Source organism: Cyanistes caeruleus, chromosome 5 (assembly GCF_971803275.1).
Source record: "Cyanistes caeruleus chromosome 5, bCyaCae1.hap1.1, whole genome shotgun sequence".
Classification (NCBI taxonomy): domain Eukaryota; kingdom Metazoa; phylum Chordata; class Aves; order Passeriformes; family Paridae; genus Cyanistes; species Cyanistes caeruleus.
In genome coordinates, this window is record NC_141705.1 from 41942541 (window position 1) to 41963075 (window position 20535).

The window sequence follows — 20535 nt, forward strand, 5'->3', positions numbered from 1 at the left end:
TCAAAAAAAACATACAAGTTTAGGAACTGTTCCTCTTGCTTTTTGCAGTGCTGCAGGACCAGTGTTGTCTAAGTTTGTAGCTTAAAATGTTTTCATATTTATGTATAGTTTATAAATATGTGTATATGTGTTTATGTACAGAAAATTATCTAACCCATTTATGCTAGGTTATAAATGAACTCTGTTTTCAACAAGAGTTGAAATTAAAGGATCCTTTCAAATTAAAGGATGCAATATCCCATAGTAGAGGAAAGCTCTCTCTTTTTACAACTGCACAAATGTCAGCTGCTCAAAATGGGCAGAATGACTAAAGGATAATTCTCTGTTCCCCACCCTGGTGCATGAGAAGTGCTGCAGTGTGGGTGGTGTACTCTTGCCATGTATTTTTGGGCCACCAGTATGAGACATACCACTCAGAAGATTACAAAAATATTTGCATCGATATCTTTTTATGGAGTCTTTATCTTTATATAGGTCTTTCAGTCTGCTGCTTAGTGTAAACCTGCAATATGAGAAAATATCTCGAAAAAGCTAAAAAAAAGAAAAAAAACACTACCAAAATTAAATTTACACAACATGAACATGCCCAGTCTGGTTTTTTTATAGTTACTTTCAGCAGACCTGCTTATAAGTCCTATGTGTTGATATGTCTCATTGATAAGAGACAGCAGAGTAACAAAACATGAAGGATTTTTCATAAGAGGCTTGAACTTAGCATAATTTAATTTGTACTTACAGCTTAAAGATAAACTTGGTGTTTATGCTGTGACACAATATTAAGTGAGTAGATCAAATAAAATAAAAAAATAATTGTAGTTTCAAGGCTGATGCACCAGTATTTGTTATTGTTGAGACACAAATTTTTTTACAGGTGTAAAAAATCTAATAAAATAAAATAAAATAATATCAAATTTATTGAGGATGATCTTTAATACTATTTAGGAACATTTAGGAACATTATACATTTCACATAAACTTTTAGATTTGTTATCTTTAGTAAAGGCACTAAGTTTCTGGAATTAAGCTGATCCTACTAGCTACATGATGCTAAACCACGTTTCAGTATCATTTAAATGAACTATAATTATAGTTACAGTTGAATCCCAACACCTGCCTTAGCTGATTACAGTAAAAAAATCAACAAATAAGCATAGCTTCAAAGGACTAAAATTAAACCTAACAAATCTCTATGAATACTCCAGCAAAGCTGTGGGAAATTGATTAGAAAATAGCTCAGTGAGATATGTGGTGAGGCAGACAATATAATATTCCTTTTCTATTACATGGTAGAACAGAGAAGCTTTAAAGCATGAGCTTTAAAATGGCAATTCTGCTGGTGTTGAATTGTCCTTTGGCTGGAATAACACCAAGAAAACAGGTTTTGCAGCTCTCCTGGTCCTCTATCCCAAATAAGTACAGGTAGACATATCCTACAATCTTCTGATGCCATCATGTAGACAGCAGGCAGAGTTAGAAGAGGGCACAAAGAAAGCTCCCAAGTTTCCCATATTTACCACCTCCTGAGATTGATTTTTGTTTGTTTGAAGCAAAATCACATGCTTCTGATGTGGAAAAATTAGAAAGAATCCTAATAACCATTCTTGTTATTGCTATAAAAGAGTTAACACTAGTGTTATCTAGCATGCAATGTTAGTTTACTGATAGCAGCACATTTATCTTTTAATGCACTGTGGATTTTAACGGGACAGAACTTTTTTTTTTAAGAATCTGATGCAGATTCTGCAAATCAATCATGTCTTAAATTGTCAGCTCTTATTCTAAACTTAACATTCAAGCAACACAGCAAAACCACCTTTGTTCTGAACTCAGTGGGATGTGAAATGCCAGCATAGCAGAAAAATACCATTTCTTCATGTAGCAGACCATCAGACCATCAAAGATGTCAGGATTAATATGAAGTGGGCTGTCAGAAGTACTATCTGAACTGAAAAAGCAGATAAACAGATTTCAAAATGGGAGTTAAATGCTTTTTCTTTTAAAGTATTAAAGACCAGCTATAAGTTCATTTCTGTGTCAGAAGTAAAAACTACACCATCTGGTAGGACAAGGAAGCTTTTCAGTCTCTAGTCACAGTGAATGCAGCTGGCTCTGCTGAAGATTGTCTATATTGCACATTGCAGTACAATGTAGAATTTCCACAGTTATGTATAAAAGAACAAACTTGAATACTGGGAGGAATAAAGCTACATTAGTTAAGATTCCTGCTTGGATTAATACATACTGCTTTTCATCATAAGGTTTGTATATTGAAATTCCAATTGGATTATCTTTAATGGGAATGTTGCTATAGAGCTTCTAGTTTCCAGTCTAGTGCCAGCATGACACTGTGCTGGGATATCCGGAACCTGGTTTCATTGACAAAATTAGCACAGATCATCATCTTGAGTATGTGCTACTCCAGTTATGATAAAGCCAATTTACCTACACACTATTAATCTGAAGAAGTCTGTTGCTTATCACAAACCCAGGCTGAGGATGTTGCAGAGGGATTGCCAAGGCGCCATCTCATGGGAATTATTAGCTTTCCTGGTAACTATTAACTAGTAGAACTTTCCTGCTTGCAAGGAAAAAAAAAAAAAAAAAGTGTGAAAAGCACACTTTCGTGCTTCCAAAGATATTGAAAACCTGGAGTGTAAAGCCACCACAACATTTGGCAGGCTGGAGCACATAGTGTGAAAGTTGATAGACCTAAATTTGTTCACTTTGGAGAAAAGGAGGTTCATGAGGACCTCCCTGGTTTCTTTGTTATCTTATGGAAGTCTATACAGGAGATGGAGCCGGAATCTTCACCATGCAGACTGCAAAAAGTGTCAAGAAAACAGACACAAACTTCATCAAGGTCATCAAACACAGGATAGTGAAAGGAAAAAAACTCTTAACAGTGAGTGCAGTCAAACATTGCAGCAGTGGTCCAGAGATGCAGCAGGGTGTCCATCTTTGGAGATATTGAAAACTCCAGTGAGGCTTTGGCAATGATCTGACTGAAATTAGCCCTACCATGAGCAAGGGTCTGGACTGGGTAACCACCATGAGCCCATTCCCACTGAAATTATTCTGTGTGTCTGTGATTTTTAATGGACTATGGAATTTTACCTGGCCTTGAGATGTACATACTCATATCCATTTATCTAAACTCTTTTACCCTCAGAAAGTAATCATATGCATGCTAAACAAGGAGACAGTTCCTGGCTCATGCTGTCAACTGAACCATTTGGGGAAAGGGTAGCTGGAGCAGGCCCAAAGCACACCAGGGATGTTAGCAATATTAGTAATATTTAAGACTATGAAAGTTGATCAGCTTTTGGTCAACCCTGTGGTCTGGTTTCCCCCTTTAGCTATTACCCTGTGCATAATTATGCTAATGACAGTAAATAATATAGTTTAAGATCAGATGTGATCATCTAGGTGAGTTCATCCCATCTGCATGTTTTATATGTAAACCATTTGAACAGTTGCTATAGTGTCTCAATTCCATTAACAGATTTTGTCCTATCAGTATGTAAAGATGAATTAGTAAAGTGCCCCATAAGTATCACTAGTAGCTGAAAATAGCAATGTATGTCATGAATATTTAGAATTCTTATCTTAAAAAAACTCCCATGTTTTAATACAAATATGTAGTTTTTTTGGTTTTTCTGAGAATGACTTGAATTGAAAAAATACTGTCTAAACAGAAAGTGTGGCAATTAATTTCTTTTGAAACACAAAGGTCTTTGGTACAAAGTATTTATCCACAAACTGGTTTGAAAGCCTTTTTTTTTAAGTTGTCATAGAGCCAAATTCTGCTTTTAGAGTGAAACCTGTGACTACACTGTAGCATGTAGGAAGTCATTGAAAGTTTATAAACTTATAATGTTACAATTTGATTCAAACTTTTTAGCACTTCTGCCTAGATTTTTTTTTTGACAAATCATTGAATAATCTCAATGCAAAGCTTTATTCTAACTTCCTTTTGATGCGTTTTGTATCAGCAGCTGACTGGTACTCAGCATGTAACACTAATGAGTGGCTGACTTTGCAGTATGATCAGAAACCATTGTTTTTTGAGATAAAAGGCATCTTGAGCTCAGCCTTGCAAAGTGCATAGTATTCTGGCTTCAGTCTTGCCAGCTTGATCAACATATACATGATATTAAACATCTGAGTCAGCTCACAAAAATAATGGCATTGCTCTTGCATTCAAAGATAAGCACAAGCAAAATTGTCTGTCTGAGCACAGCACACATCATCCCACAGGACTGGCTTTCTACCTTATGTGCTTATGCATGAGCATCAACCTGTCAGCTACTCTACTAAACCACAGTTTAACTCTTAGCAGAATGGCTGACAGCAGCTTGGGAAAGATGAGTTACAGTACGTGTCAAGAATTTGTGTTACAGTTTGCTAAGAAGATGAAAGAAGTCATACCAGCAGCTGATACTGATGTGCAAGCATAACCAATTGTCTGTATTGTAGATTCATACAGCACTGATCAAGTCAGAGGGTGTTTCCTGCAGGTTAACAGATGGCTCATAGTCTAAGCCCATTTACAGTTGTAGTGAGAAGGATAAAGGAAGTTTGATAGTGTTGCAGCTACAGTGCTAGAAATACATGCTATCCAGAACAATGCTTGAAAACAGAACTGTGTGGCTGGTTACTCTCTCACAGCCAAACAGTCAAGACTGCTGTTCAGTGAAGATGCAGTCAGACCCTTCTTTCTTCAAATATATATACAAGCCATGATTTTTGGTGCTTTTACAGAGCTGCAACTTGTTTTTCCTGTTTTGTCCTTTATTCAGGAAATGTATTTTGCATCAGACCAAAACAGACTACTTGGGCTAAAGTAACACCATGTCTTTCACTCTGTCATATTACTTGCTGCTCTTATTGCAAATTTTAGAAGTGAACCACATCATTACTTTTCATCAGTTTATTTGATAAACCGACCTCAGCTTCACATACAAAGATGTTGGAAGAACCATGCAAAGCCTGCTCTTTCATCAGGCGTTTCCAACTGGAAGTGCAAAGTTTTAGAATATTTTACTGGTGTTTTTGAAATCCATGCAGCTGATGAGAAACAGATAATGCGAGTTGCTGCAGCACAGGGTGCTTTTCTGTCCTATCCTGCAAGGCTGGATGTCCTACAGTAAGGGTGAGGGTTGCTGTGCACGCTCCTCCTTTAGCACATTGGCCAAGGCAAGCTCCCTGAGGGTACATTACAAATAAGAGGATGGTGATGAGTTAGGATACACACTACAGAAGAGGGTGCTGATTCTGAGTTAGCAAGTCACAGACCTTTCCTGCTGACTCCACCATCCATTAAGAAAATGCTTGATCTCTCTCTCTCTCATCTGGCATTTCAGAGTACACTGTGGGAAAGACAAATTCCAATTGAAATTCAAGCCAAGTAAAACAGAAGAGAAAAATGTTTGCTGTGAACTGAAAAACTGGGTTAGAAGTTTTTGTAGATGGAAGGGGCTCCAAAGGGTCAAACTTTTTAAATCCTTCATACAGTTTGACAAATAACTAAAATTAACAATGAACTTAAAACTTCCATATTTTTTTTTTAAACTTTTGCAGTTCTGCTACAGCTTAGGATATTTACCACTGTTTAAAATAAGTAACTTGTCCATAATATGATTGGAAAGAAAATAAAACAAAATCCCAACAACCCACTTTAAGTCACTTGGTAAAGAAAACAGTGCACTTACTTATTTTCATGTAATATGCATATATATTTTTAGTATTTTAATATCCCCAAGGACATTTCTATGCCTATAGCTGTGTAAATATCTAATGATATAATATCTAAATAGCTGTATAATAATATTTATTAGCTAATAAATATTATAAATATTTAGCTAATAATATCTAAATAGCTATATAATATCTATTGCATGCTATTGCTGTGTCTGTAGTGGATACTAATAACAGAATTTGAGAACAGTTATAGAGTATCACCCAATTAGCTGGAATATGCACAATGAGTTGTCTGAGACAAATTACTTAATAAATCTGTAGAAACTTTCCTGGTGGTTGATAAAAATTTGCAAGGGAAACACTATAGCACATTTGTGGCAATGAGACATTTGAATGATGTACATTCTTAATATTTTTTCTCAGGATTCGTAGCTTTTATTTACACTGACTAACTGTGCAGCAGGCATCAGAGATAGCAAAATGAAAAAAAAAAATATTGGCAGGTCGCCTGGTAATATTGCTAATGGATGACATGCACAAGTATTAAGGAATAGGACTTCTATGATTATTTTAATTTGCCTATATACCAAAATTAAAACAGGAAAATATGGCTGGGCAAGGAATTCTGAATATGCTGGTGTTCATTTAGGGTTGCAAGTTCAAGGGCGGTTCTTGGGTCTTATTTTTAATTTGCCAGGAACTGTTGGACCAAATGATTCTTTAGGTATCTTCCACCCTGGTATTCTGTTCCTATCATATTATTTTCTGTCAGTATATAGCTCATGTCAGAATACCCCTGGCCTTGGAATTAGCTGGTCTTTGTTTATACTGACAGCTATGACTGACCTAAAGATCTTCCTCAAATCCATATTCAAATATCATTAATAGAAGAGCTCCTCCACAGTGCCCCTGGGAAACCACCTGGTATCAGGTAACCAACATTCCTATTTGTCAAATTTTTTAAATTTCTGTTAGAGTTTTCTGGAGTGCAGGATGTTTTTATTAACATAAAAGTTCATTCTTGCAGCTCTTCTCTTCTCTGCCTCTTCTCAAAGCTGTTTTTAGGTGGACATAACTCAGAAAGGGAAAGGAGTCACCCTCAGACTGATCACTGGAAGTCTTACCATGAGAGTTTAACCATATCACAAAGAGGATGAGGGGACTGGAGCACATCTCTTAGGAGGAAAAGCTGAGGGAGCTGGGCCTGTTCAGCCTTCAGAAGAGATGATTGAAGAAGAGGGGATCTCATCAAGGCACACATTAAAATGGCAGGTGTTCAGAGACTGGGGCCAGACGCTTTCCAGGGATGACCAGCGACAGGATAAGGGGCAATGAGCACAAACTGAAACACAGGGAGTTACATCTGAAAATGAGGAAAAATATCTTTCCTCTGAAGGTGACAGCACTGGAACAGGTTGCCCAGAGAGGCTGCAGAGTCTTCTTTTGCAGAGATTCTCAAACACCATGTGGATGCAATCTTGTACAACCTGGTGAATCTGCTGTAGCAGGACAGCTGGATTAAATGATCTCCAGAGATCTTTTCCAACCCCACCATTCTGTGATTCAAGGAGAAGGGACAAATGCAAAATAAAGTCTTTGCATGAGGGAGAAATGCAAGAAAACCTTTGTCTAAGCAAAGACAAATTTATGTTTACATAAATTTGCATTCAGTCAGGTACACAAAAAATGCAACTTAAAATAATTTAAAATAGTATTAACCAGTTAAAAATAATACTTTTTAATGAAACCCAGAGAACACAACATTGAAATTGTGCTCAGAAAGACTACTTTTTTCTGTGTTTTTTTCATTTTTCATCAGGAATATTAAAATACTGCATTTCTTTCCATATTGTTTGACTTGAATTTGGAATACTGTATTTCATTTGACTGTCTCCAAGTGTTTAACATTTGTCATTTCAATACTTTCAGGGGTGAGGGAGAGGTCTGCAATGGTGCCACAGGTATTGTGTTATGGAAGAAAATGTCTAATTTATTTCCTCTATAGTGGCATTCCTGGTTGAACTATGCCTTCAATAAAGATGGAGCAGATTACTTCTGCCTGAACATCAGAGTGCACAGGAGAGTCAGCAGAGCTGACTGTAAATCCTGGAAGAAGGAAACACTTTGATTTCAGTACACCTGAGCTGCTCAGGGGGCTGTAGCTGAGTCAGTATTGATTTCACCATCTTAGGTACTGACAAAATGTGTCTATGGCAGCAGTAACTTGGTGCATGTTGACATCACCTGTTAAATTCAGGAAATACCTTGGAGGGAGCACACAGAGCTCTCTGTTGCCATGGCTACCTCCACTGCCATCCTCTAAAACCAGTGTCAGTATTTTGGTATTTTGTTCATGTCTGCAGTGGAAAAAAAACCTGAAAATAATAACAAAAATTAAAATTAATTTCACATGCTTGTTGTACTCTGGATTACGGGAAATTATGAAACCATAATTTGTCTTAAAAAAGAAAAATCACCGTGCAAGGCACTAAAATGCCAGAGTTGATTTCCACTTTTGTTTAAATTGTACTAATGGTTTATTCAAGATTTGCAGACATTGTTTCATGATTACAACTGGATATTTCACTTGCAGCTCTTCAAACATGACATGATTAAATATAACAGGAGTAGCATTCAACCCACATAAAAATAATCATAATCTGACAAAGTGCTAAGTAAACTTCATTAGTCCTTTTGACAGACCAAGTGAGACTATCCAGAAGCTTTCTTAAGATATTGTGTAGTAGAGCCTATTAAGGAAAGAATTTACTGAAGCTGATATAGCAAAATGTAGTCAGAGAGGGATATAGGGCCTTATTGGTGACATAAGATGAGAAATTATAAAAATATGCAACTGATTAAAAAAACATGATAGAGGAACTGCCTTTTAGTTTATTTCTGAAGTGTTAGGCTTAAACATTTCCTAGACACATGGCAGGAAAGCAGCTATGGGAATAAAAAAAAATTATTAATTCTACAGAACAGCTGTCATTGTTGGTCTGCATATTTTGTAGCTAATTGATTTTTATATTCCAAAACTTGAGGACTATCTAGGAGAGCAAGACTCTATGACCACAACACAGAGACAAGGGCCCTGTGCAACAGTGCTCTGCTTTGCTGGGAACATTGTGAAGCTGGGACAATCAATCCCTCTCTTTCTGCAACAGTACATTGAAATGTAGCCAATTATTATTACCTGATTTTATCTTCTTTAAACATTAGAAATAATTTGATAATTTAAATTTTAATAAAATAGAATGAAAAAATAGCAATTTTCAAATAAAAAAATCTCAAAACACATTCTGGGTCTGATCTGCAACCTGCCTCATTAACTGCTTTTTGACTACCCATCTCTTAATTAAAGTATTAACACTCAATTAGATTGGATTCTATTGAGTGAAATCAAAGTACCAGCCATATAATCGAGTTGTTGAGCTATTTAGGGAAATAAAGACATATCATATCATAGGAGAAACTCAAGTATGGTGGTCACACTGGAGGATATCAGATACTTAAATAATTCTTCGCAATCTTTATGGGAAATCTCATGGAAGGTTTTCTGAAATTTTCTGCTAATTCTTTCTGAAACTTGGATTTTTCTCAAGCCAAGGTCCTACTTCCTAGGGCTACTGTCTCAGTAAAAATGCATAGAACTGGATAGTAACCAACTGGGTACTTCCACAAGCCTGCTGGTATTTGAAGTAAGTGAGGGATTACATAAAAAAAATACACTAAGAGCAATTAAAAATTTACACCTTCAGACAAGTCCATGTCCTCTGCTGCTTTAACATCTAAGTCTAGCACTAAAACTTGAATTTCCTAGCCTACCTATAGTATAGAGCATGTCAGAATAATCAGTTTCAGGAAAAAAAATAAGTTGACTCATGGAGTCAGGTTTTGCTTTGCCCCTGACAGAGTTGTGCAGTGCATATGTCACTGTAAACTTGTGTCAAGAAGGTTCCAAATGTAGTTTAGGGAATTTAAAATAACTATAGTTGAATCAAAGAGCTTTGATGGCAGCTATAATGACATGTTATTTCAGTGAAAAAATTACTGGTGAGAACTGGGGAAAGGTTTTCACAATAATTAGATGTAATAATAGAAGTAGCTGGCACAGCAACATAGCATTTTAATTTCCTTAGTTATTTTTGCACTTAAGTGCCCTCCAACCCAGCAGATAATGGGCAGATCCAAAAGCAAGCAGCTTGCCTCCTCAAAGGCATGGATATAAATCTGGCTGGTTTATACCTGCAGTTTGTGAGACTGCTTCATTCACGGAGCACTGCTCAAAGCACCGCGCAAGGCACCAGGTCAAAGATTGTTGAGACTAAATCCAGGGCCCCAGCAAGGGCTGTCAACTCTTTCATGCAAAAATGACATTGACTATTCCTGTGGAAATGAACTGCCTGTGAATGGGGACCAAATATGAGAGACTTACTTTCTGCTTCCAGTTATTGATCAAATATATCTGGAAATTTGAATCCAATCACTATTTTCTACTAATAACATTTCCTACTAAGTTAAAATGTAACATCTTCAGCCTAGAAAAACTACTATTCAGGGACAAAAAACTCAATTTTAATGTATAAATTTATGGTATTGGCTGCAGCTTCATTCCAAAAACACAAATCTTGGATAACTTCACCTGGTAGCAAAGGTTGCATACCATCATACAAACAATGAGTAAGTAAAAACTCACAGTGAGAAAGGAGAGAGGCACATAGTAATTTGGAATGGCTAAGAACATAAATATTACCAACCTGTGTGGGAAAAATTAGGCAGATTTATCCCATAGTACCATTTGTTCCCCTCTGGTTCATACAAGATATAGGAATTTTTTTTACAGAAGTGAGTTTGAGGTTATCTCTACAAAGAAACTTAATGAAATGCATTTGGTAGCTTTAGAAAGATGGGGCTCATCAGTGGCTGTTAGGTACAGGGTGGAAACTGCCTGGAGTTGTTGGGCACTGTCAGCATTACAGTGATCTTTTTCCAGAGAATAAGCTGGAAATAGGATAAGGGGAATATAGCTAGCACTGCTTCCACTGCCTGTGCAAACATCCTTATTGAAGCTCATAGCAGAAGGCATATAAAATAACTTTGATGATCAGGCTATATATATTTATCTATGACATTCCTCTGTCAGAGGATCAAATGATTATACTAAGCAAAACTGTGAGCGGTATCTATTTTCACATCTATATTAAGAATATGTAGCAATGCATGCCAGTATTTCTCAGTTTTCATTTATTGTTTTGACATCAGCAAGCAAAAGTGGGTGTCTTACACCACCATATGACAAACAACAGATGATATTGCATGGTCACTGTGGAAACTGCATTTCTGAAAAAGAGGTTCATATCTGTACCTTTTTAATGAAGATAAACCACAGCATTTTTTTCAGTGTGCCTACTGTAACTTTGGTGCCAGATTGCCAGAGTTACAAGTAAAAAGAGGTGCAAAAAATAGCTGGGATTCTTTTCTTTATTTTTTTTTCTGAAGTCATTAACATCATTCAAAGTTTAAAAACTGTAATATTCTACATGAATAGGAACAGACTTTCCAGCAAGAAGGTGACAGTTCACTGATCTTGGTAAAAGTACATTAAGGACAACAGAAAGCGCTCACTGGTTTTGATGGGAAGTGGTATCCTGACACAGGAAGTAGATTCAAAAATACACATTTTCATTCATTTGGGATGCACTAGGTATTGATTGAGTGGTGGTGTTCAGAGAGAGTGAAAAAGGCTGATGGTGCAGTTACAGAATATGCTGTTCACCATACAGCAAAGTTCAGCAGCATTGTGATAAAGGCACAACACTGAAGTAGAAAATATTCTCCAGTGAGGAATACAGACTCCACACTAGCCAAGGAAGGGTTAGGAGGCTGCTGTAGATTTAAATAACCCTCTTCTATTTACTTTTCAAATTATTGGAGACCTGTCAGTTCAGTTGATAGAGGCTGAAGGAAGTCTCCTTAGCTGGTGCCTTTGTGAAGTTCTAAGGGTGGATGTGCATGGCCAGGTTTTCTTGTCAATCAGTTGCTGCCAGCTGTGGTTGCATTGGTATAGACTGTTTCTGTGGCTGCATGGGACTGGACTTCTTGACACAGAGTTGTGGTGAATCCATGATGCAAGTCAATTTCAAAGAAGTGAAAAGGCAGATATGAACAGTACACTTGGAGGAGGATGTCTGTGCAGCAGTCTGCAATTATATTTCAACAAGGTGACGTGACCATCTCCACTGTGGCCAGGTACTTTGCTTTTCCCTCTTTTGGTGAGTCCTTTGTATCATATTGAGTCAGATAAAGCCAAAGCCCTGTAGTACAGCATCTGCATATATGCTGTTGAATGTGATGCTGAGCTGGTAGAAAGAAGAAAGTGGTTTCAGTAGGATGTGCCTCTTTGGCAGGGCAGTCTCTGAGAAGCAGGATCAATTCTTCAGTGGTGTGGTAATGCATGCCTCTAGCAATCTCAAGTAACAGCTCCTTGCAGTGAGGCAGGGTCACATTTGTGTGCACTGAAGAATTTTTAGAGTCAAAGCATGTAGCTCTGTAATTCACTTTAGAGCTTGTCCACTGCAGGAGGAAAAATATTTATGTACTGAGCTTTCTTTTATGTTGCACATGGACTGCTGGGGCTTCTCAAACAAAAAAACCTAGCACAATGAACAAACAAACAAGGCAAAACAAAACAAAAAACCCAAACAAAACCAAAACAAAAAAAATCCAAACCAAAACAAGAACAAAAAAACCCAAACAACCAAACAACCAAACAAATAAAAAAATAAAAAGTATGAACGATTCTTCATATGTTAAGAACTTAGTACAAATTCTTTGGAATGATTTGGTGGCAGAACTGATTTCCAGTCTTTCACAGCATAACATTCTTTCTTCAGAAAAGGAACCTCTGTGAAAAGTGGTACCAGAATGTTTCAGGCAGGTATTAGCACTATAGAAGTGGGGTTTTTTTTTATTTTTTAATTACTGCACTGAATATCTGGTTTTAAAAAAAATGTTGTTGCAGCAACATGAGCTTTCCTATCAGTAGAGATTTTATGGCAACTGCCTGGTGACCATTAATTCGCCACTTCATTTGGATATGACTTTGCCCTTGTTTGAAAGCAGTTTGTGTCTTAAAATCTGTTTGACAAACCTAATTAACAAACAAACACCAAAAAAGAAACATCACCCTTTTTTCAACTCTCATTAATGATATGATGAATTAGAAGATATAAAGATATTTAAGCTTTTAATCTGACAAATTATGCACCCACCACTGCATGTTAAATGTTAAGCAGTAGCTCTGAAAATGGCTTTTCATTAAGATTGTGCTTTACTTAGTAAATATTTGATGTGTGCCATCTTAGATGGAGTAGCTCACTGTAAATTTATTTTGCTTCCTATGGGCTAAAAGGCTAAATAGCCTTAACAGTAATTTTAAACATAGCTCTGCTATCCCTGACTTGCTTAAAACTTATCCTGCTAAAGATGGTAAAGAGCATTCTGGAATGTAGCAGCTAACAAAGACCTGCAGCAAATTCAGGACAGACCAGACATCTTATATTTTTAATGAGTGCCACAGGGCTCATAAGAGTTAGATAATAAAACACAGGGATAGGAGAGTTGCTCTGAAGTGGAACTAGAAACATAAATTCTATTAAAGTCTTTAACTATTATTTTCCAACAACTTGCTCAGTTCCTCTAGCCCAATGCACGTTACTTTTGACATTTGCAGACACAGCCATGCTACAACAGTCCAAATCTATCTCAGCTTTTAGCCATTTCCAGCCACCTCTTGCATGTGTCTTGTAGCACATGATAACCTTTTTTTTCATAGCCAAGGGGCTAGACCAGAAAGTTGACCTAGTGTCAGATCATCCTGAATCTGGAGAAGTTCCAATTCAAATTTTCCTCTTTGCATTAGAATAATATTCCCACAAGCTATATCCTCAGTTATTCTGAGACAGATGATTTTTTTTCCCCCTGATTGGACTGAGCCACAGTGCAGGAAACTCCATTGGATCAGAGAGTCCCAAGATGAAGACTGTTTTACATTATGCAGTAGATAAATGTAGACTGCTCCAAGTGCAAAGGCCAATAATTTATGCTAAGCTGTATTATATTCACAACTCATGGCCACAGCTACCAGAACTTCATTTCTACTCCTTTTTTTTTAATTTTTTTTTTAATTTTTGAGATTTGCAAATCGTGATCTGTTTCAGTACAAAACAGTTCTGACATTGCTTGCAGGCTACATCCACTCAGAGCAGAGTAATAGGTAGTTATTTGTTAAACTTTTGAATAAAATAGTGTTTAAGGTGTGGTGTGCACTGGACATATTAATGGTAGGCAAGTTTGATCTCTGGTTTGTATCATTTATAATAGGCTGCTGTATTATGACTGTAGTATAGCTGTGCTTATGCAACTGTGGTTGTGTCCTGTTTAGGCTGTGAACATTCTGCTTTTGCTTGTGGACATATTGATTCACTCTGAGTCATTCCTTCTCCTGTCAGAGTTGCCAACAGCGATAACTGCTCTGAAAACAAACAGAACTGGGTTCAAGGCTGCCACATTTTATTCTGTGGTTTCTGAGGCAGGCAATCAAATATGAGAAGATATATGCCAGCCCTCTCTGGTTCTCTTGGGGAAAGTTTGGCCACTTACACCGCAAAGGCATTTAGAATGCTTCTGATCCTTGCTAATATGCCAAAGGAGCCTAGAGATGTAACAGGGGCAGGAGGCTGAAACCAGGCTATTGTAAGATACACACTTTCGTGCTCTTAAGCTGACCAGTTTATGAGTCTTTAAACCAATTGAGGTGTTTTTTCTTTCCCATCAGAACTCCAATTGAAGGACTGTCCCATTCCTTTGCTACTGAAACTGGTAAGAAACTTTATTCTGATTTCCTGAAGTTATGCAGAGCAAGTTTTAGCTTTTTTAATTTTCCTCTCCTGTTAATATAATTCTCATATAACTTCAGTAGTTCTTTTCTTCCCTGGTATTACATAAGACACATCAGGAAGTATGTCTAAAAAGAGCACGCAGTTTTTGTCATGCAAAGTTAAGTAAACCAATTTAATATATGCCTCTCTGGACATTCTAGCCCACCCCATCACTAATTCTAACACCAAGTTTGCATACGTGTTTTAACTAAAACTTCATCAGTCTCAAAAATGTGTTTTAATCTTGGTACATTAGGGAGTTGGTTCCTTGCATATCTCTGCTGTTTCACAAGCTTATTCTCACATCCATCATATGCCAAACTCGTTGATTATGCAGCCATCCACAAACTGTTGTGCTCAGGCTCATATTGAAACTAAGGCACATATGGAACATTAGCTCAAGCTCCAGTATATGCATAATAGCCTTTCATATTCCCTGCCAAATATCAGCAGAAATAAAACATCCAGGGTTTTATCATTCATAATAAGCAGAATTTTAGGTTTGCAGAAGTAAATGTTTGTTAGGATTAAAAGCCGCACGCTTGAGACCTATGTTATTGAATATCACTCTGAATCTATTAATTTACCTCAGGCTGCCTGCATGTCAGGTAGTCCTGCCACTTTAAAAAAGTCTTCAGATTTTGTCTCACTCCATGAATCTTTCTATCATTACTTAACATCTTGTTATTCAAATTCAGTTATTGGTTTCACTTAAAAAAATAAAATAAAAAAAAAAAAAACAAAAACCAAAGGAAGTATCAATAATGGAGAATGTCACTGGAAATAGGTTTCAAAAAATCCCATTTTTTTACCAACCTTGTGGGGGAATATATGTTCTAAAATGATCATCAGCAGCAAACTTTACAGCTGAATTGTGTGTGTGAGTTTTAAAGCTAAAAGAAGGCAAGAAAGTATCTTTTTTATCCTTCCACCAAGTAGAAATAGAACTCTGTTGTATTGGTTAATTAAAAAAATATGTTCATGACTAGCATGAGAGAACTTGGTTCTTATAAGATTCTGTCTTCAAGAACTGTTGTTCTGCTTCATGGAAAATTCTTAAAGGGTCTGGGACAGGATAGTTAATACTCATCTTCATATTGAATTAGTCCTTTCAGATTTGCCCCAACACATTAGACTGTCATCTCATGTGCACAGCACAGCATGTGCACATCTTTATACTAAATTGAATCACTTTAGTTCAGGGTGTAATTCCTTTACAAAAGTAACTGCATTCTACCGCAGCCAAACTTGAGCAGAATATTGGCATTTTATCAAGTTATATATTCAGAATAATGAAATTCAGTGAAAAAATACAAGTTGCTGTCTTTGACAGGATGGATGATATTCAGTCTATGAAAAGTAGAGTTCAATGTGAAAGCCTTGATTCTTGATACTGCAGATAGCTTGGAAATTTGGACAGCACTGTGAAAAGCAGCTATGGCTTGGCTCTTTTCTTTAGTCAGTTTACTACATAAATGCCCATGGACTATGTTCCAATATTTGACACATACTTCTGCTACAGCTCAGGATAAATGCAGAAATCCAAAGGAAAGCTGTAAAGTACAGGCTGGCAGAGATAATACATGCTAGAGTAACTGATGAAAAGGCTGAATATTATGTGGCTAAAGCACCAACTTCTCAGTTTCTGCTATCTTATGGTGAGTTGCAAAGTTCTCACTCCAAATGTGAAGCTGAAAGTTCTAGAAAATACTAGTGTTTGATCATCAATACTTGCAATAAATTAATATTCAGGAAGAGAGCAAAAGGTAGAAGTATGTGTTGGGTCAACCCTGGCTGGATGCCATGTACACATGACACGTAAACCAACTCTGCCCTCTACATCTGGGAGAGAAAACAAAACAAAAGGCTCATGAGCTGAGGACAGCCAGAAATCACTCATGTTATCATAATGGGCAAAGCAGGTTCGACTTGGGGAAAATAACTGACCTTATTACCAATCAAAATTAGAGCAGCATAACGAAAAGTAGAGCAAATCTTAAAACCCCTCACTCCTTCCTCCTGCCCAGTTCTACCTCTTCCCCCAGTAGCTCTCCCAGTAGCTCAGGGAGGCAGGGAATGGGGGTTATGGTCAGTTCATCACGTGTTGTTTCTGCAGCTGCTCAAGGAGAGGCATCCTTCCCCTGCTCCAGCGTGGGTCCCTCCCACAGCAGACAGTTCTCCATGAACTGCTCCAGTGTGAAACAATCCTTACAATAGTTACTATGAATCACTACTGAGGGTGCACTTGTGCATGAGTGTTGATTATGGGCATGGGTAAAAGTGGAAAAAGTAGCATTGCTCATATAACTTATATAGGACTCATATAGCAGGTATAGCCACACAGATAGCTTGAGTGATAGTAAATTCATTGTGTGTTGCTTATAATTCAATTCAGATTTATTCCTTAGGGAGTACTTTAGTATTCTGGAAAATTATATACTTCATGTGTAAATGGACTGATATCCTCTGTAAGAGAGTGTCTATTTATAGACAAATGCAGTAAATTTGAGCATTGTACATTGCAACAAAAGAATAAGAAGTGGGTCTATTTCTCACTTGAATTATATACCACAGAGTATGTATTGACAACATAGCTGCCAGAACATATATATTCTGGCCTCCAAACTTTCCACATAAATGAAGAATGAAGTCAAACATTCAGGGAGAAAAGATGAATAGAGATTTTAGGTAAGCTAGTCCAATATAATATTAATATACATTAATGTATCTAAAACTTCACACATGGTGTATTAATTGAATAGTTACCTACTTAAGCAGTAAGTAGGTAACTAATGCCAACAAGATGGCAAATACAGGGAGCAGATATTCATAAATCAGTGGAGAAGTAGGATTTTTTTTTTCATTTTCTAAGCAACATTAACCTCTTTTTCTATGTTTCTATGTTATTTCTATAATGCTACATGGCTAGGATTGAAAAATCCTGTTGCCAAATCATTTACATCTTTCAGAAGCAGACAAGCAGAGATGTCAAAAAATATTGTAATACCAGACATTATCAGAATGTGGTGACTTTAATTGTAGATTGGGCCTTGTGGACCTGTCAAGGCTTGCTGTCTTTCTCATGAGAAAATAAACCCAGTCTCACTTCACCCTGTGCACCATAAGGTATGCATGTGAGCTCTGCATTTGGTGTTTGGTAGAGCACCTGGGTTTACTCATAACTCCTGTGGCATTAATAAAAGAGCAAAGCATCTCTTTACATATGCAGGACCCAAATATATTTTAAAATCTGCAACAGAGTACTTATTTACAAAGAATGTTTGGATGACCTGTAGATCTTGATTTTTTCAAAGGAGTTTTGAAGGGCTGTGAAAAGGAGGGGGCTGACCATGTCTCTATTCTGCTACACTCAGTATTTTTAAAACTTCCTGCCCACTAAATGTCTGAAGCTGGAAAAGACTGTTATCTTTCCTACCAGTAATCTCTTCCTAAAATTTGTAAACTTATAAATAGCATATCTAAAGACAACAGGTTAGTCTTTAGAAAGGAAAGTAGGCTTTAATCTTTGAAGAATCTACATCATGGACTGAAGAGTTCCTCTGGCACCATACAGGAAGATCCTCTTCTTTCTGTGGTATGAGATTGTCTGCTGAGGCTCTAATGTTGCCCTTCAAAAAGCAACAACCCCTAGGGGAGAGCTCTGCAGGACCCTCTCCCAGTGAACTGAGATGTGTTCCCACAGTCCTTGGGATGGGGAGAAGTCTCAGACTCTCCTTCCAGCCCGCAGCAAGTGCTGAATGTGACTGTAAATAGGAGCATCTTTCTGGGATGCCTAGTGCCCCATGTGCTGTACAGAAAACCTTGGGCCTTCATTTAGCTCCATGTTCCAAGGGAGACTGTCCCTAAGAAAGCTGCAAGCTAACACTAAAATAAACTACTGTATTTAAACATTAAGTTGAAATGTTCAACTTTTAAATAGTTAGTGAGACTGGTGGAAGTATGTTCTGTGTTTTGTAAGCTGGCTGTCAGTCTGTTTGTAGTTGGATCTTTTGTGTTTGTACACAATCAGCAAGTACTTGGTGCGATGTTGTTTCCTTCTTGGATGCAAAAGAAGTTTGTCTTTTTTGTAACAAAACGAATAAATGTTTACAGACAAACTTCCACCAGTTAAAATAAACTGCCTTAGTGTTACATCTTTCATTAGATCACTGCAGCTCCTCTGTATACAAGTTCCCAGGCAGATATTTTTAGGAAAATGAAGATTCATTGTAAAAGTAATTCTCTTCAATGTTCTATATTAACGTGCAATTAAAAAATAAAAGAAAACTATTATCATGATCATATTGTCCTGTGAGACAAGTATTATTTCACCAATGGAAAAATTGAGTTATTATCCCTGTAAATATATTCTGAAATTATCTCAAAATAACCTAATTGTTAGAGAAGTTGATGACAATCAACTGCCTTCAGAGCAATATGAGCTATTCAGAAAATATTCATTTCCTTTTAAATCCTAAATTGATCTGTCTCATTGTTCAGGCTGTAGTCCAGACCACCCTTAAAAACCCATTAAGTTTCTCTTGATTTTTTTTTTGTTGTTGTTGTTGTTGTTGTTACTTGTATTTTGTTGACACAGATGTCAAAAAATCTGCTTTAGAGTTTAATTCCATTATGTCAATATCCCTCTTTCAAATAATCACTGAGTTGACAGACATCAATAATTTAGCAAGTATCTGAGAGGAATATTTAGGAATATGTCAATATCACTCATTGTTCAAAGCCTCTAAAAATCCCTGAGGGCAGGGTAGATCTGATTTGTGTGAAGTCTGAGATGAAGAGAATTATGTCACCTAAGCCAGTGATGTTTGTTCCAAGCAAATTATAGAGTCATTGTGTTTCAAACATTCAGCAACAGAATAATTGTGTTTCCATTTGGGCTGTGAAGGCACGATTACTGATGCTTTGCAATAGTTCCAAATCCCATTTCCAGTGATATCTAGACTATTCATATTCTGATTCTTGGAACTGTTCATATTCTGTGCAAGTGCTTTCATATTTCTGTTAGCTTTAATCATTACTATGATATGTCATTTTTCTGTCTAGGTTCCTTAAGCTTATCAGCCTTAGTTGTGAATGAGAAAAATTGTAAAAAATTCATGGTACGATCTATTGCATACAATAGTGTGTTCAACAAAATTATGAAACAGCAGAAAACAACAATTTCTTAGGGCCATCATGTTCATTAGACTGAACTTTTACAGTAATGTGAAGAGAAGACTTGGGAGTCAATGCTGGAAATTACATTGAAGGCTGACCTTACAAATATGGTTCAAAGATAGTTCTTCCTCTTTACCACTGCAAGACAATTCCATTTTAGATCATCGGTAGATCCATCTTTGAATAACCTTAGAATCATGCTGATGTTCAAAGCAGATTAAAATAGAATCAAATTTAAATTCACCTAAATGTATGTTAACTGAACAAAACATAAACATGCTAACTGATGCCTTAATGCATACATTCAGATCCACTATTCTTTCATAATTCAGAACATTTTGAAATCCATAAACAGTTATACTTTCTTTATGCTTGTTTTCATGTCCATCATTTGTGCAAAGCAGTATTAGGTCTCAAGGTTAATAGGTGCCTGTGACAGACTGGTTGTTTTCCCTGTCACTACCACTCACTCAGAGTTTGACCTTTTTTTATTGAATGGGGTTTTTTAGGATTCATCAAAAGACAGCTGGTGTAATAGTGTGGATGTTAAATGCAAGAAGCAAGCAGGGAGCACAGTGTCTGTGTGAAACTAAGTCATACAGGCTTCTCACTCTGGCCTGGGAAAGCATAAAGAAGAATCTCAACAGTCCTTGGGGAAGGACAACAATCTTTGCAGGTGTTGTTTAAGATCCTTGTTGTTTACTTGTAAGAAACA

At 36.8% G+C, this 20535-nt stretch overlaps 1 long non-coding RNA gene across 1 annotated transcript; it reads left to right on the top strand.

Annotated features, from left to right (window-relative positions):
- The first annotated feature begins 14334 nt into the window (after window positions 1-14334).
- Window positions 14335-16383, top strand: LOC147653063 (uncharacterized). Its single transcript, XR_015286765.1, has 2 exons — window positions 14335-14457; window positions 14540-16383. It is a non-coding gene; the product is annotated as an uncharacterized LOC147653063 (long non-coding RNA).
- The last annotated feature ends 4152 nt before the right edge of the window (window positions 16384-20535 follow it).